General features: G+C 38.3%; 1 pseudogene across 1 annotated transcript; it reads right to left on the reverse strand.

The window, feature by feature from the left end:
- Positions 1-764: 764 nt before the first annotated feature.
- Positions 765-1,808, reverse strand: LOC311614818 (signal recognition particle subunit SRP54-like; annotated as a pseudogene). Its single transcript has one exon. The product of its transcript is annotated as a signal recognition particle subunit SRP54-like (transcript).
- Positions 1,809-18,711: the final 16,903 nt, after the last annotated feature.

Below are 18,711 nucleotides of genomic sequence, written 5' to 3' on the forward strand. Positions count from 1 at the left end.
TCTCATCAAATATAAAATATATAGGTGTTATTTTTTTTAAGTCCAGTTTTTTTTGTGTTTTTTTTTTTTTACTATTATTTCTGAGTATAAGCTTAGGTCAGTTACCTTGCCATATTATACTTCTTATCAGAAAGCTTGACAATTCATACATTGCTTTGGAGTCTGTGATAGATAACAAAAAAGATGTTGTGCTTTTTATTGTGGTAATTTTATTTGCAATCATCAAATATTTTTAAAATTACAAAGTCAGCCACAGTCATAACAAAAAAGAGTATGTAAAATAAGTATAAATTAAGAAGTGAATGCACTCCTCATTATCTCATCCTTCAGAGTGGATCTCAATTAAATGTTTGGCATTGATCCTTTTTGACTTTTTTATAGCACTTTTATTGAGAAATTATGTAACTACTGACCAGGACTGTTTACAAACATAATTCGTGGCCTTTGAAACAATTAAAAACTCAAGTACTAAAATTTTACATCATGATTTATTCAACTTAAGTGTTACGATGGTAAAAACTGACAGAAGAAAATCTAAAGCAAAATATGATTTCCACAAAAGTCACATATTCCTCCCTGATATCAAAGGAAAGGAGGAAAGGAGGAAGGAAGGAAGAAGAAAAGGAGGGGGGAGAGGAACGATGAGAAAAGAAAAAGGGCAAGACAGGCAAGAAAAATTCTTTCCCCCAGTTTCTAAAAAGAGGAAACTGAGGGTTTAGCAAATAACATAATCAGTTGAGTTAGTTTATATTAAGGTATCTTCTTTACATATTATTGAATCCCATCATACCTTTCATATTGCCAGCAGCACTCTGTTGAAACTGCCTCATCATTGACTGAAGTCCTGTCTTATCACCCATGTGATGAAGAACTCCTGGTTCCATCATTTTGGCAATTTTTTGATTAAATTTTGCCACCTGTGACTGGCTTACATTCTTAGACATGTCACCACCTTTGAAAAATCCTTTGATACCTCCCATCTTTTTTACCATTTGTCAAATTTGGTATATTGTGTCAAAAGTTCTTGAACATCTTTCATTGACACACTTGATCCTCTTGCTACTTTCTGGATTCTTCCTGGTTGCTTACTAAAAACTTTGGCACCATCTGTACTGTCAAGTTCTTGATCATTCATACTATCCATTATAGTCATTAATTTCTTTAGCCTTGCCATTGACTCCTGTTCATTTACTTTGCTCATAAAATCTGTTCCAAAACCAGGGATTTGACTGAAGGGGCCCATTTTCATATTTTGAAATCGTTCATACATGTCTCGCAATGTAAACTAACCATGTTTTAACTTCTCTATAAGTGCTTTATTGTCATCCAACTTCAACTCATTGACTTTATCAATCAGCCCTTCAAAGTCACCCATACCAAGAAGTTTGCTGATGAAAGGCTGTGTTTTAAAAGGTTAAAATATGTTCCCCTGTACCAATGAAAATAGTCGGACTTTTGTGGCAGCTACTGCACTGAGTGCACCACCTCCTTTTGCATAGCCATCAGGTTTTGTCACTATTACTGAGGCTACATCTACTTTATCTTTAAACCTGAGCTTCACAGGCCTGCCCAATGGAGGCATCCATCACATAAGCAATGTTATCAGGTTGTATAGCATTAGCAACTTGAATAGCAGACTTTACATTTTCTCTTAGTTGCTTCAGTAGTTTAATATTAACATTTGATTCCAATAATGCTGTGTATGCTTCTTTTAGCATAGTATTTAATACCTCTTTATTGATAAAGGTAGCATTGCTCAATGAGCGTGATGCTGATGTTATTTTTCTTCCAAGGTCTGCTAGTACCATCTTGGAGTCTTTAAGATGTGATTACAAGAAAATCTCAAAAGGCATCTCTACAGCCGTGGCCCAAAGGGGCCAGGAATTCCTTCGCGAGGCCCCACGCCATGGGATTAATCAGAAGAAAGCAGGGATCAGACAGGGAGGTACTACACCACAGACCAACTTTCCAAACTATATAAACGAGAGTCCCAGAGCCTAGCACTGCAACACCAACTCCCACCAGCTGCAAGTCCAATGACTACACCTAACCTTCCGCCCAATGAGGAAACGTCACCACTCAGTGGAGTCCAGCCTTTGGAGAGGAGGACGCACTTCCATTTCCTGGGCACCAGCAAGGTTCCTTCACTGCGTTTGAAATGGTATATTGAGATATTCCTTTACTCCCACTGACTTAAACATCCCATTGAGATGTTCGTTTTCTATCGCTCAACAACTGCGGCAGTAAAGTTGTTAAAATAGAAGGCGACCTCAGGGAAGAAGTCTGGCCTCCAGGAGCTGTCTTAAGAAAAAGTGACTAAGCTGAGCAATACCACTTAAGGGCCCTTTTTGACTTTTTGTGCTTATATGAACATATAAACAGAGGCATACATAATACAGTACATAGAATCCAATTACACATCTGATTTGTAGGTAATTTTTCTCTCAATTTAGTTCTGGATGTTTAAGTAGTTTTGGAATTGTTGCCTTACAAAAAAAGGCTGAAATGAACATCCTTATGCACATATCTTTTTGCAAACTTGCAAGAATAAATATCCTAGAATATAATTGCTGAGTCAAAGGGTGAATACATTTTAAATTAGCATTGAAATTGCTGAATTGACCACAATTATGTACACCCACAAAGAGTTCGTGAGTGTCCCTTTTACTCTCACCAGCTTTGAATACAATCAATTTTTGTTTTATTTTTTTTGCCATTTTACAGGGAAAAATGCAATTTCAATAAACTTTAATATTTTATGTAAACTATTCTGTTGCTTCAATTATTAGTTCAGACTGTTGCCTCTTCAAAAACCTTATTTATTGAATTCTCCACTTCCATGAATCTAACTTTTCTCGTGAGAATTATTTTAAAAAAAAAATAAATAAATATATATATATATATATATATATATATATATATATTATTGATTTTTTTTACAGAGAGGAAGGGAGAGAGATAGAGAGCTAGAAACATCGATGAGACAGAAACATTGACCAGCTACCTCATGCACACCCCCTACTGGGGATGTGCCAAAACCAAGGTACATGCCCTTGACTAAGGTGACCAGATATCCCGCTTTTGGCAGGACAGTCCCGATTTTTAATAATTTGTCCCACGTCCTGCGACAGTTTAAAAAGTCCCGATTTCTGGAAAGACTGCACGACAAGAGAGGGAACAGTAGGAGAACGGGAAGGGAATATACGGTTTTTGGTGGCCATGTGGCTATTTAGCCAGGATATGAGTTTTATATTATTTTTGTTAATTTTATAATGTTAAACTTTAATAATAACAAATAATTGTTGAGAACTGATTATTGAGAACTGCTTATCAAAATTTGAATTGTTGATCAGTTGTAAGAATTCGACCACCATTGTTTGGACTTAATGAACAATGGCATTTTTGGGGATTGGCAATGACAAAAACATTTTGTAACCATCTCTCAGATGATACACATTGTACTGCGTGCTAGTAAATTAGTTAAACAAGTGATGTCATTACATAACAGCTATTCAGATAATTTAGGTAAGTAATTTATTTATTTATTTCATAAATACATAAATTTTCTTGAATTTAGTAGACAGTACTCGTATTATTTATATTTTATAGTGGCAACAAAATGTCTAGTGCCAGCCTTGAAAGTGACATGACTATACATAATTTTTATTTATTTATTATATTTGTAAATTGTACTTATGTTGAAATTTTAAAAATATATTACAATACTATTTTTGCATTCTATGAAAATTTTTGTTGCTCTATATAGACCAACTTTTTAATCAAAAACCTCCCCCCCCCCCCCCCGCTCTTCCGGTCAATGGTGTCCCGCTTTACCAATGTTAAAATCTGGTCACCTTACCCTTGACCCGAATCGAACCTGGGACCTTTCAGTCCACAGACCAATGGTATATCCACTGAGCCAAACCGGTTTCGGCATCTCCTGAGAATTCTTTTAAAAATAATAATAGTACATGATCAACAATGCTTTATATTTCTTCATGCTTTAGTCTAATCCCTCAATTAAATTAAAATAAAAAGTTTATCTAAAAGCATATGTGAATAAAAAACCTGCAATTCTTGATGCTAAAAATTTTTGAAATTTTAGCCCTGACTGGTATGGTTCTGTAAAGGTTACTGGTTTGATTCCTGGTCAGGGCATATACCCAGGTTGCATTTCAATCCCTGGTCAGGGTGCATGTGTGCATACGTTCTGGTGGCAACTTATTAATGTTTCTCTATCTCTTTATCCCTCTCTATAGTTACTTAAAATGTAAATAGATCAAATGGTTCAATCAAAAGACATGGGGTAGCTAAATGGATTAGAAAACAGGAATCCACATATATGTTGTCTACAAAAGACCCACTTCAGATCAAGAGACACAAACAGACTAAAAGTAAAAGTATGGAAAAATATATTTCATACAAGTTGCAACAATAGAAAATTGAGTAACAATGTGTATATTAGAAAAAGGACATTAAAACAAGGGCTATAATAGAGACAAAGAAGGACATTGCATAATGATGAAGAGATTAATCCAAGAACAGGATATAACCCTTGAAATAATTTATGTACTTAGCATAGAAGCAATTAAATATATAGAGTAAACTAGAGGCCCAGTGCACACAATTCATGCATGGAGTGTGTGTGTGTGTCCCTCAGCCCAGCCTGCACCCTCTCCAATCTGGGACCCCCTTAAGGGATGTCAAACTGCCTGTTTAGACACCATCTCTCTCACAATCCAGGACTGCTGGCTACCAACTTCTCATTTGCCTGCCAGTCTGATTGGTCCTAACCACTTCTGCATGTCAGTCTCATCCCCTCCTAATGACTCCCCTGCCAACCAGATCAAGCATAACTGCTTCCCTCACAGCCTAATTTCCTCTAAGCGCCATCTCCTCCTGGCCTGGTAACCCCTAAGTGCCCTCCCCTGCTGGCCCAGTCACCCCTAACTGCTCTCCCTTTACAGCCTGGTCACCCCCAACTGCTCTCCCCTGAAGGCCTGGTCCCCCCAAACTGCTTTCCCCTGCTGGCCTGATCACCCACAACTACTCTCCCCTGTTAGCTATCTTGTGGTGGCCATCTTGTGTCCACATTGGGGCAGCCATCTTGTGTGTTGGAGTGATGTTCAATTTGCATATAACCTCTTTATTTTATAGGAAATTAAAGGACAAAAAGGAGAGATTTATAGTTATACAGTAATAGTAGGGAATTTCAGCACCCCATTTATATCAATGGATATATCTTCTCCAAAGAAAATTAACAAAGAAACAGTGGCCTTAAAGGACACACTCAACCAAATGGATTTCATTGATATTTTTGAGCATTTAAAGCCAATGCAACACATGAAAATGTGAAAATATCTCAAGTGTACTTGATACAAATAAAAAAAAACAAAACAAAACAAAACAAAACAAAAAAACAAAAAACAACCTAAAACCTATGGCACACAGTGCAAGGAGTGTAAAGTGGGAAATTCATAGCACACCATACAAATCTACCTCAAGAAACAAGAATACTCTCAAATAATATAAAATTGTACCTACAGAAATGAGAAAAAGAACAACAAACAAAGCCCAAAGTGAGTAGAAGAGAAGAAATAATAAAAATTGAGCAGAAATAAAATAGAATCTAAAAACAATGATAATACAAAAGATCAAGGTAACCAAAAGCTGTTTCTTTGAAAAGATAAATGAACCTTTAACCAGACTCATCTAGAAAATAAGAGAGAGGTCCCAAATAAATAAAAACTTAAATGAAAGAGAAGCAGCAACTGACACTACAGAAATACAAAGAATTATAAGAAAATATTGCAAGCAGCCGAAACCTGTTTGGCTCAGTGGTAGAGCGTCAGTCTGTGGACTGAAACGTCCCAGGTTCGATTCCGGTTAAGGGCATGTACCTTGGTTGTGGGCACATCCCCGGTAGGGGGTGTGCAAGAGGCAGCTGGTCAATGTTTCTCTCTCATCGACGTTTCTAGCTCTCTATCTCTCTCCCTTCCTCTCTGTAAAAAAATCAATAAAATATATTTAAAAAAAAAGAAAATATTGCAAGCAACTATATGCCAACAGATTGAACAATCTAGATGAAGTTGATAAATTCCTAGAAACATACAATCTTTCAAAACTAAAGTTGATAAATTCCTAGAAACATACAATCTTCCAAAACTGAATGAAAGAAACAGAAAATCTGAAAAGATCCATTAAACTGTCTAAATTGAAGCAGTCATTTAAAAACATAAATAAATCCATAGATGTCAAGTGTTGACAAGGATAAAGAGAACAGACAATGTTAGTGCACTGTTAATGTGGATACAGATTGATGCAGCCATTATGTAAAATAGTATGGTGTTTTCTCAAAAAAATTAAAATGGAACCACCTATGACCAAGTGATTCCACTTTTGGGGGGTTTATCCAAAGAACCAAAACACAAATTTGAAATAATGTATGCAACCATAAGTTCTTTGAAGAATTATTTACAACTAGAGGCCTGGTGCATGAAAATTCATGCACTGGAGGTGGTGTTCCTCAGCCTGGCCTGCCCCCTCTCACAGTCTGGGAGCCCTCAGAAGCAGGAGGTGATCTAGCAATCAGGGGAAGGCGACGCTTCCATCACATGTCTGCTGCTGCCACTGCCAGCAGCACAAGCCTTGGCCAGGCCTGGTTACCTGAGCCTTGGGCAGCCCTGAGTGGTTGGGTAGCCACCATCTGAGGCTTGCCTGCACCTCAGGCATGGGCTGGGCAGCCGCCATCCGAGGCTTGTCTGTGCCTTGGGCTGGCCCTGAGCCCTGGGTGGCTGGGACGCTGAGGTGACTGGGCACTGCCATCTTGTGGCAGTGGGCACCACCATCTTTGAGGGCATGTCATTCAATTAGCATATTCCCTCCTTATTGGCTGTGGGCACCTCCATCTTTGAGGGCAGGGCAGTCAATTAGCACATTTCCTCTTTATTAGATAAGAGAGCCAAGATATGGAAAGAACTCCAGTGTCCATCAATAAATGACTGTTTAAAAGGTTGTTCTACTCAATATTGAAAAAGAATGAAACCTTAACATTGTGACCATGTGGATAAACCTAAAAGATAGTATGCTAACTGAAATAAGTCAGACAGACAAAGACAAATATTATATGACTTTACTTATATATGTAATCTAAAGAACAAAAGAAATAACAAAAGAAACATTAACAGACTCATAGTTACAGAGAACAGAATGATGGTCTCTAGAGAAAAGGAGGTTGGGAGTTGGATGAAAATGGTGAAGGGTTTAAAAAGTACAAACTGATTACGTATTACAAAATAGTCATGGAGATGTAAAAGTATAGCATAAAGAATATAGTCAATCATATTGTAGTAACTATGTATGGTGCCAGGTAGATACTTGAAATTTTAGGGGGGATGCTTTGTAAAGTATATGATTTTTTAACCACTATGCTGTACATCTTAAACTAATACAAAGTAATATTGAATGTCAACTTTAATTGAAAAATAAAATTTAAAAAATTAATAAACCTCACTGGGAGTAATATAAATAAAATGATAGATTAGACAGCTCCAAACTCTAGTCCCTCCACAGAAATATATTTTTAAAAAAGCAGAAACTGTCAGAAGTAATTTTTTTAAAATTCTGGAAAATAGTTATAAGACAGCAATCAAGTGAATGCTGAATCAATAACTAGGCAACTTAAAATAATAAGAAAGCTTTGTGCCATTTTTTACTTGCATTTTCTCCATCCTGTTCCCAGCTTAGAGATGATATTGGAAACAGTAGACTCCCAGTGTAGAAAACTGGTCCCCAGTTCCAAAGGAAGTAGATTATACATTATTCACAAATTATTGTGTTTGCTCTAACCTGTCAGGAAGCTAGCTAAAGTACTGACAGAAGGCACTTATCTATGCATTGCATAATTCAGAACTCATCCTGATCCTGAGGAGGGGGCAGGAGCAGAGTGAAGGAGGCAGTGGGAAGAAATGAGACATCAATAATACTTTCAACAGTAAACATAAATTTAAAAAATAGAAATGGCCTTTGAATTTTTTTAAAATATATATTTTATTGATTTTTGTACAGAGAGGAAGGGAGAGAGATAGAGAGTTAGAAACATCGATGAAAGAGAGTCATTGATCAGCTGCCTCCTGCACACACCCTACTGGGGATATGCCGGCAACCAAGGTACATGCCCTTGACTGGAATCGAACCCGGGGCCCTTCAGTCCCCAAGCCGATGCTCTATCCATTGAGCCAAACCGGTCCGGCTGCCTTTGAATTTTTAAAAATAATTCAGTCAGGGCTAAAATGTGGCAATTTTCATTTAATTTCATTGTTCAAGATCATTATAAGGTGAACTAAAAACCAATGTTACCTGTGGCCAAGATTTCAATTGATACAATCAACTACCAAAGCATGGAAAGGAAAGCTGGAGACAGAACTTATTTGGGAAATTAGGGTGTTCTAACGTGTCTGTAATACTAAGAAATGTATATACATGTCAGTGCATGAAACCTGCTAAGAAAATATCTGAGAAGACATTAAATATTTACCTCTGGCTGATTTCTAAGCTCAATTCAAGTAGAAAATAAACGCTAAGAGTGGAGAAATGTTAGGGGCAAAAATAGAATATTGGCAACTAGCTATGTCTATGGAAAATATTAATCATGCTCTGTTAACCATAATTGCCTTGTTGGTTAAAGAAAGGACATTATGACCTGGCTGGAAATTTTGTATCCCCTAGACCTGGGAGTCAACCTTGGACAGGGAGTCAACCATAAACCTGGGAGTCAACCTTTGAATTAGATCCATTCTCATTCAAGAACTGTCTATTATCATGGAAAGACAACTTTGTTGCCAAAATGATGTAGTCCCACCCACCCCAGCCTTGTACTTCCCCTGCCTGTAATCCCTACTCCTCTGTGTAATCTTTGTCCTAACCAATATAAGAAGCTGGTTTATGGGGGCTGCAGAGCAGATTTTTGTGGGTGACTTGCTGCTCTCCCAAACTGCCAGCAGCATTGGAATAAAAGCTCATATATGATTCAAAAAGAAAATAAAAACTATAGCAAATTTTCAAAAAGCTTAGTTAATTGTTTTAGTATTATTATTTATAATAATACTAAAACAATTTATTATTATTATTATTGTAAGAGCACTTAACATGAGATATACCATGTTAGCAAGTATTTTAACTGTAGGAATTATGTTGTACAGGGGATCTTAAGCTCTTACTTCTCTTGTATAAACTGAAACTTGGTGTCATGTGACTATTTTAGATTCTTCATATAAGTAATATAATGTAGTTTATGTGCCTTTTTATCAGGCTTATTTCACTTAGCACAATGTCCTCTAGTTCATACATGTTTTCAAAACACTGCAGAATTTCTTTTTTGAAGGCTTAATAATAATATTCCACTGTTTATAAATAACACATTATCTTTAGCTATTTATCCCTTGATGGGCATTTAGTTTGTTTCCATCTCTTGGCTTTCCTATCTAATAAAAGAGTAATATTCAGATTGACCATCACTCCAACACACAAGATGGCTGCCTCTATTTGGTCAAAGATGGCTGTCCCCATGGGAACACAAGATGGCCATCACAAGATGGCCTGCAGGGGAGGGAAATTGTGGGAAGTTAGGGGTGCTCAGGCCAGCAGAAGAGGACAGTTTGGGGGAGACCAGGCCAGCAAGGGAGGGCAGTTGGGGGGACTAGGCCTGTAGGGGAGGGCAATTGTGGGAGAACTACGCCTGCAGGGGAGGGTAGTTGGGGGGACCAGGACTGCACGGGAGGGTAGTTGTAGGCAATCAGGCAAGCATGGAGGGCAGTTAGCGGTGATGGGGCCAGCAGAGGAAGGCAGTTGGGGAAAACCAGGTGAGCAAGGGAGGGCAGTAGGGGGAGACTAGGTCTGCAGGGGACGGAAGTTGGGCGGGAGCCAGTCCTGTAGGGGAGGGCAGTTGGGGGTGACCAGGCCTGTAGGGGAGGGCAGTTGGGAGCTTGCAGTCCTAGATTGTGAGAGGGGTGTCCAACCAGAGCCAGCTGTCCTGGATTGTGAGAGGGATGTCTAACTGCCTGTGGAATCGGGCCTAAATGTGTGGTCAGTCATCCCTCAGGGCATCCCAGGTTGGTGACGGTGCAGGCTGGGCTGAGGGACACCCCACCCGTGCACGAATTTTATGCATCTGGCCACTAGTCCTATCTAATAAAAAGTAATATGCAAATTAATCATCACTCCATTACATGAATTTTGTGCACCAGGCTTCTAAATTATATTATAAAAGGCCAGTGGCCATAACACTGGAATGACCAAATGACCAAATGACTGGTCACCAGAAGGTTCATGGAGCATCTTTCAATTCCTCCCCCTGGCCTATGAGCCACTTGCAGTGTTGGGGCAGGGCTTGCAGCTCACTCAGTACAGCAGGACTCGTGGCTTGCATGACACTATGGGGTGGGGTTTTCAGCTCTTGTGGCTCTTGCAGTGCAGAGGGGATCATGCAAGGTTCTTGGCTCATGTTGCGGGGTGAAGTGGCTCTTGGCAGTGAGCTATTTGTGTATGGCAGGTCTGGAATCCCACTAGCAAGGTGGGTCTGGGTCTTGCACACTTTTGCACACTGAGCCTCTTGTTGTAAATAATGCTGTAATGAACATGGAATTTCAATTATTTTATATATATATATATATATATATATATATATATATATATATACACACATATATATCCAGAATAGAATGAAATTACAACCTGTGTAAAAGGAGAAAATATTTGAAAACTATATATCTTAATATGGGATTGCTGTGCCATAAAGTGTTCTAGTTTTATTTTATGAGCCATCTCCATACTGTTTCCCTTATTGATTGTACCAATTTACATTCCCATAAACTTTACAAGGTATACCTTTTCTCCACATCTTTGAAAATAGTTATTTTTATTATAGCCCTCCTAACAGTTTGAGGTGAGATATTTCATTTTCTTTTCATTTATGATTAGTTACGTCGAGGACAATTTCATGTGTCTGTTGGCAAGTTAGTTGGTTTTCTTTGGAGAAATATCTATACAACTCTTTGACAATTTTTAAATAACAGATTTTGTCCTGGAAGATTTTTCTAAGTGGTTAGAATGTTGGTCCTCAGACTGAAGACTTTTGGGTTTGATTTGTGGTCAAGGTCACTTAACTTCATTACAGGTTCCATAGCTCTAGTGGGGGCGTAGGCAAGAGGCAACCAACAAATATCTCTCTCTCACCTAGATGTTTCTCTCTCTTTTTCCCCTTATCCTTCCCTTCCACTCTCTCAAAACCAATGGAAGAAATATCCTCAGATGAGGATAGATAGACAGATAGATAGATAGATAGATAGATAAAAATGAAGTGTTGTGTTTTTGGATTTGTTTTTTTTTTTTTTTTTTTTTTTTTTTTTGCTGTTGAGTTGTAAGAGTACCTTATACATTATATAGATTATTCCCATATTAAGATATATAGTTTTCAAATATTTTCTCCTTTTACATAGGTTGTAATTTCATTCTATTTCCTTTGCTAAGTAGATTTGTACTTTATTTAGTTCCATATTACCATGTTCCTGTAGTTTCCTGTGCTTTTGGGGTAATATTTAAGAAATAAATGCCAAGAACAACACCAAGAAGCTTTGCCCTTGTGTTTTCTTCTAGGAATTTTATAGTTTCATATTTTACAATCAAATTATTAATCAGCTTTGAGTTTAAATTTGGGGTATGGTGTGAGGTAAGGGCCAAATGTTATTCTTTTGTAGGTGGATATGCAGTTTTCCTAGCAATATTTGTTTCAGAAACTATCCTTTGCTGATTGTGCTTTCTTGATACCTTTGCCAAAGGTTAGTTGATTTTATGCAAGTGACATTAATTCTGGACTCTTATTTTGTGCCATTGATCTATATTTTGTCCTTATGCCAGTACTACATTGTTTAAATTACTGTAGATATAAAGAATATATTTTTAAATTAAAAAAATGTAATGCTTTCAACTTTGTTCTTCTTTCTCAAATTTAGGTTCCTTTATTGTTTTATATGAATTTTAGTATTTTAAAATCTATTTTTGTAAAAAATTGCTGTTGAAATTATGTTATAGATTGCATTGAATGTATAGACCATTTGGGTAGTATGAACATACAAGCAATATTAAAACTTTCTATCTATGTAAATGAATTTTTAAAAAACATGTATTTTATTGATTTTTTTTACAGAGAGAAAGGGAGAGGGATAGAGAGCTAGAAACATCAGTGAGAGAGAATCATCGATCAGCTGCCTCTTGCACACCCCCTACTGGGAATATGCCCGCAACCCAGGTACATGCCCTTGACTGGAATTGAACCTAGGACCTTTCATTCCGCAGAACAACATTCTATCCACTGAGCAAAACTGGTTTCAGCAATGTACATGGCTTTTATTTATTACTAGAGACCCGGTGCATGAAATTTGTGCACAGAGCGGGTGTCCAGCCTACACCCTCTCCAATCTGGGAACCCTTGAGGGATGTCCGACTGCCCGGTTAGGCCAGATCCTGGTAGGAAATCCCTCTCACAGCCCAGGACTGCTGGCTCCCAACTGTTCGTCTGTCTGCCTTCCTGATTGCCCCTAACCACTTCTGCCTGCCAGCCTGATCACCTCCTAACTATTCTCTTGCCAGCCTGATTGTTGCCTAACTGCTCCACTGCCAACCTGTTTGCCCTCCCCTGCAGGCTTGATCACCCCCAACTGCCCTCCCTTGCAGGCCTGGTCCCTCCCAACTACCCTCCTCTGTTGGCCTGGTCCTTCCCAACTGCCCTCCCCTGCTGGCCATCTTGTGTACACATGGGGGCAGGATCTTTGACCACATGAGGGCAGCCATATTGTGTTAGAATGATGGCCAATTTGCATATTACTCTTTTATTAGATAGGATAGAGGCCTGGTGCATGGGTGGGTGCCAGCTGGTTTGCCCTGAAGGGTGTCCCAGATCATGGTGGTTGCTCCCTTAGGGAATGGGATGGCCTGGATGAGGGGCCTTTGCTGGTTTGCAGGCTGGCCACTACCCTGGGACACTACCCTATTTGAGGCCCTGTTTTCTGGGATTTATTTATCTTTTGTAATTGAAACTTTGTAGCCTAGAGTGGAGGCATTGGCCGGCCAGGTTGTGGGGAAAGCTTCCTCTATGGCTGGGTAAACCCAAGCCTTCCTCTTGCTTGCTCAGTGGCTGCAGCCATCTTGGTTGGGGTTTATTTGCATACTTGCTCCTGATTGGCTGGTGGGTGCATTGGAGTGCTGGTTAATTTGCATATTACTCTTTTATTAGATAGGATTGTGCTTTTCATTTCTTTCAGCAATGTTTTGTAGCTGTCACTATACAAGTTTTTTTTTTTTTTTAACTTTTTGGTTAAGTATATTCTTAAATATTTCTATCCTAATGTAAATGACATTATTTTTTAAATTTCTTTTTTAGATAGTTTCTTGTTTGTGTTTGATATTCTATGTTGTTTGTATTTAATATTATATAATGTTGTATGTTGATACTATATCCTGAAAATTTACTGAATTCATTTACTAGTTTTAAGAGACTTTTTTATAGAGTTGTTATGGTTTTTTATATAAAACAACATATCACTTACAAACAAAAATAATTTTATATTTTTCTTTCCAATTTGGAAAACAGTTTATTAGTCAGTTCTTCATAAAGGTGAACATATAATTACCATATGGCCCTAAAATTCTATCCCTACGTATATAACCTAAACAATAAAAGCAAATACTCAAACAAATAAAAGATATGCATGCTCATGGCAACACTATTCACAATAGCCAAGAGGGAGACATAGCATTAGTGTCCATTAATGGCTAAATGGATAAACAAATTGTGGTATATAGTACATAGAGTGGAACATTTTTAAGCCATAAAAATGAAGTCCTGATAACTCTACAATGTAAATACCATATTTCCCCAAAAATAAGACATCCTCCGAAAATAAAACCTACTTACAGGTTTCCTTCTGAGTGAAATATAAGGCATCCCCCTGAAAATAAGGCCCCCCTAAACTCTGTCTCAGAAACTTTGTGAAACCTAAACTGCAAGAAGTTGTGACTTGGGTGAAGAATTCATGGGAGAAAATCACTGACAGTTGCATTGCAAATGCACTGCGAGCAGGCTACCTTGACAAGAAGTACTCATTTAAAGACAGTGCTATTGCTAAACATGAGAGATTTGGTCCACTGATTCTGAAAGAAATGGAGTCACAAGAAATTCACCAGGAAATTCAGGAATTGGATTGTTATGATTTTGTTCCAGAAGATGATGACATGATTGTTATTGAATAAATTAGTAAATTCTTGATACTGTAGGATTCACAGTTTGTCTGGTTTGTGTTGACAACTACCATACTACCGTACCGTATACAGGTAATAAATTTCCTTTATTTTCATTTAACAATAAATGTGTACCATATTCTTCTTCATGAAAAAATAAGACATCCCCTGAAAATAAGACCTAGCACATCTTTGGGAGCAAAAATTAATATAAGGTACTGTCTTATTTTCAGGGAAACTGGGTAGTCAAAAATGGTATTAAGTAAAAGAATCTAGGCATAAGAGGTAAAATATTATATGATTCCATTTATATTAAATACATTAAATTGATAAACTAATAGTGAGAATATGCAAATTGGTGATTGCTAAGGATTTGGGGATAGAGCAATGGGTTAACGCTGTTTAATGGTTAAAGGGATTTCTTTTGGAATGATTATAATGTTCTGGAACTAAATACAAGTTATTATTGTACAGCATTATAAATGTACTAAATGTCATTGAATTGTTAAATTGATGGATTTTGTGTTATATAAATTTCACCTCAAACATATATATTTTATAATTCTTTATTGTTTAAAGTACTACATGAGTCTCCTTTTTCTCCCATTGACCTCTCCCCCACATAACCCTATTGTGACCCTCTATGAACCACTATTTCTCCTTCTCGTCTTAGTCAAACTTCTGAAAAAGTAGTTTGCATACATTCTTTAAATTCTTTCTTTTTTTAATGTATTTTTTTATTATTGACACTATACAGATGTCCCAATTTTCCCCCCTTCTTCCCCCTCAACACCCCAAACCTACTGCCTTTTCCACATTGTTGTCTGTGTCCATGGACTATGCATATATGCATAAATGTTCCTTGGGTAACCTCTTCACTTTTTATCACTTCTCAAACCACAGCAATCTGACTTCCACTTCTACAAAATCCCTACTGAAAACTGCTCTTACAAACGTTTCCAATGACTGCCATATTATTCAATTGGACATTTTCATTGTCTTGTTAGACTTCTCTTGCATTTTACATTCTGTCCTCTATTTTCATTAACTTTCCATCTCCTTGTTTCTCCTTGTGTTTTTCTAGTTGTTTCCTCTTATTCATTGTCATGGGTTTCTCACCTTTATATCTTAACTATGAGATGTGCCCAGGGCTCCATGCTTAACAATGCTTTCCTCCCTCAATCTTATCTATTCCAATGATTCTAAATATAATTTGATTGAATAACCTCTAAATCTATATCTCCAGGATTAATCCCACTCCTAAGGTCATATAAATAACCAATTGCCTGTGTTTTTGTTTTCAATTATTTTTTACCTTCAATATTTTACTATATTTAATATTATATAATACTAGAGGTCTGGTGCACAAAATTTGTGCACAGGAGGGGGGTGTCCCTCAGCCCAGCCTGCACCATCTCCAATCTGGGACCCCTCGAGGAATGTCTGACTGCCCATTTAGACCCGATCCCAGTAGGGATCATCCCTCTCACAATCCAGGACTGCTGGCTCCCAACTGCTTGCCTGCCTGCCTTCCTGATTGACCCTAACCACTTCTGCCTGCCTTCCTGATCACCCCCTAACCACTCCCCTGCCAGCCTGATTGATGCCTAACTGCTCCACTGCCAGCCTGTTTGCCCCTAACTGCCCTTCCTTGCAGTTCTGGTCACTACTAAATACTCTCCCCTGCAGGCCTGGGTCCCATGCATCTTCTCTTCCCTGCAGGCCTGGTTGCACCCAACTTCCCTCCTCTGCAGGCTTGGTCACTCCTAACTGCCCTCCCCTGCTGGCCTGGGTTCTCCTCAACTGTACTCCCCTGCAGGCCTGGATTCCCCCCAACTTTCCACTCCTGCAGTTCTGACCACCCCCAACTGCCCTCCCGTGCAGTCCTGGGTCCCCTCCAACTGTCTTACCCTGCAGGCCTGATCACCCCAACTGCCCTCCCCTGCAGGCCTGAGTGCCCTCCCAACTCCTTTCACCTCCCCTGCTGGCCTGATCACCCTCAACTGCCCTCTCTTGCAGGCCTGGTCCCTCTCAACTGTCCTCTACTGCTGGCCATCTTGTAGTGGCCATCTTGTGTCCACATGGTTGGCTGCCATCTTTGACCATATGGGGATGGCCATCTTGTGTGTTGGAGTGAAGGTCAATTTGCATATTACTCTTTTATTACATAAGATAGTTGACTATATTTCTTATGCAATACATTATATCTCCATGACTATTTTATAACTACCAATTTGTACTTTTTAATCCTTTTACCTTTTTATCCTACTCCCAACACCCTTCCTCTGGTGACCATCAGTGTGTTCTCTGTGTATATGAGTCTGTTTATACTTTGTTTGTTTTTTGTTTATATTCTTTAGATTGCACATGTAAGTGATATAATATGATAGTATGTATCTTTCTTTGACTGACCTATTTCACTTAGCATAACACCCTCTAGGTCTATTCATGCTGCCACAAATGGTAAGATTTTTTTTTTAAGGCCAAGTAGTATCCCATTGTATATATGTACCACTTTTCGTTATTCATGTGTCTATTGATGGGCACTTGGGCTGCTTACATATCTTGGCTGTGGTAAATAATGCTGCAGTGAACATAGGGGGTGCACATATATTTTCCCTGTAGTGATTGTTGTATATGTGTGTTTTTTTGTGTATTTTTTGTGTTAATACCCAGAAGTGGAATTGCTTGATCATAAGGTAGTCCTATGTTTAATTTTTTGAGGACATTCCATACTGTTTTTCATAGTGGCTATACCAATCTGTATCTCCACCAAGAGTACATGAGGGTTCCCTTTTCTCTACAACATCCTTGCTAATACCTGTTATTTATTGATTAATTGATAAGACATTCTGACAGGTGTGAGGTGATATGTCATTGTGGTTTTAATTTGAATTTCTCTGATTAGTAACATTGAGCATCTTTTTATATGTCTATTGGCCCTCTGTATGTCCTCTTTGCCCATTTTTTAGTTGGATCATTTTGTGTGTGGTTGTATGTGTGTGCTGAAGTGTATAAGTTATTTATAAATTGTTTATATTAATCCATTATCAGATGTATCACTGGCAAATATCTGCTCCAATACAATAGGTTAGCTTCTTTGTTTCATTGATGGTTTATTTGTTGTGCAAAGACTGTTGATCATATATACTTTGCTATATGTTATAGGTTCCTCAAATTCCAAATATCTAAAACTGAAATCTCATACCATTGCTTAAGTCTACTTCTGCTCCTGTATTCTAGAATAGATCACTGTTAATAGCATCAGTGTGCAACCAGCTACCAAAATCAAATGCTATGGATTTACCTTAAGCATCTCCTGACATCCAATTAATAGCCAATCTGGTTGATTTTCCTTCTCAGTGTATCTCAATTTTTTTTATCCTCTTCATCTCTACTCCCAATTAGCATAATTGAGTTGTTTCTCTTATGGACTGTTATAATAGCCTACTAATCACTTACCCTACTTCCTCTCTAATTCAACCATCAACCATTATTCTTAGGAATAATGCTAAATATAAACCAGATTATATTACTTTTGTGTTTAGAATACTTTTGGGCTTCATTATGTACATAATAAAGCATCAAATCATTTTCTTGCTACTACAGGTTGCCAGACACATCTCTCACTTAACTTTGATGATTTAATAACAAACTGCTATGTAGTTCTCCAACATCACTTTTTTTTTTAATCTTCCTTCCTCTTCCTGTAAATGTGCTTCCTATTTTTCAATTACTTTCTGATATACTCTTAGTCATCTTTTAATGTTCAACTAAGGTATCAGCTACTGCCAGGTGAGGGAGAAATGTACCTTTTTTGCATTGATATAGGACCTTATACATATATCTATCTTAGCACTAATGTTAATGGAAACCATGTGATTCTCATTATCTCCCTCATCCTATATAATAGAAGGATAATATGTAAATCAACTGGGGAGCCGGCCTTAGTCATCAATCAGACATCCTCTGAGGGCTCTCAAAAGTTGCAGGCCGGGCTTAGGGACAGCCTCCCCCCCCCCCCACCTCCAATGCACGAATGTTGGGCCTCTAGTTTACACTAATAATAGACACATATGTAAATTGATCAAACCTCCAGGACATCCCACAGCTAATCAGGAGCAACTCTCCAAATTAACCCAACAAAGATGGTGGGCCTGTGCTTGTCATGGAGTTATGCAGGCACGGAATGGCTGGAGCTGGGGCAGGCGTCCCTGGGAACCCGCCCACTTCGAGCCTGTGGTTGGCACTGGTGCGGAGCAGCCAGGTTCCTGGGGACATCACTGGAGTGTCCAGTCTCGTCCGCCAGGCCTGGAGGCTGCTGGAGTTCACATTCCTTTTCCTTTTTAGTTTCTGCAGCCCCTGGATTGGAAGCAGAAACCAAGAATATGGGAAGCAACAAATTCTGGGAATCATAAT

The sequence above is a fragment of the Pipistrellus hanaki genome (genome assembly GCF_964339955.1).
Source record: "Pipistrellus hanaki genome assembly, chromosome: X".
Taxonomy (NCBI): Eukaryota; Metazoa; Chordata; class Mammalia; order Chiroptera; family Vespertilionidae; genus Pipistrellus; species Pipistrellus hanaki.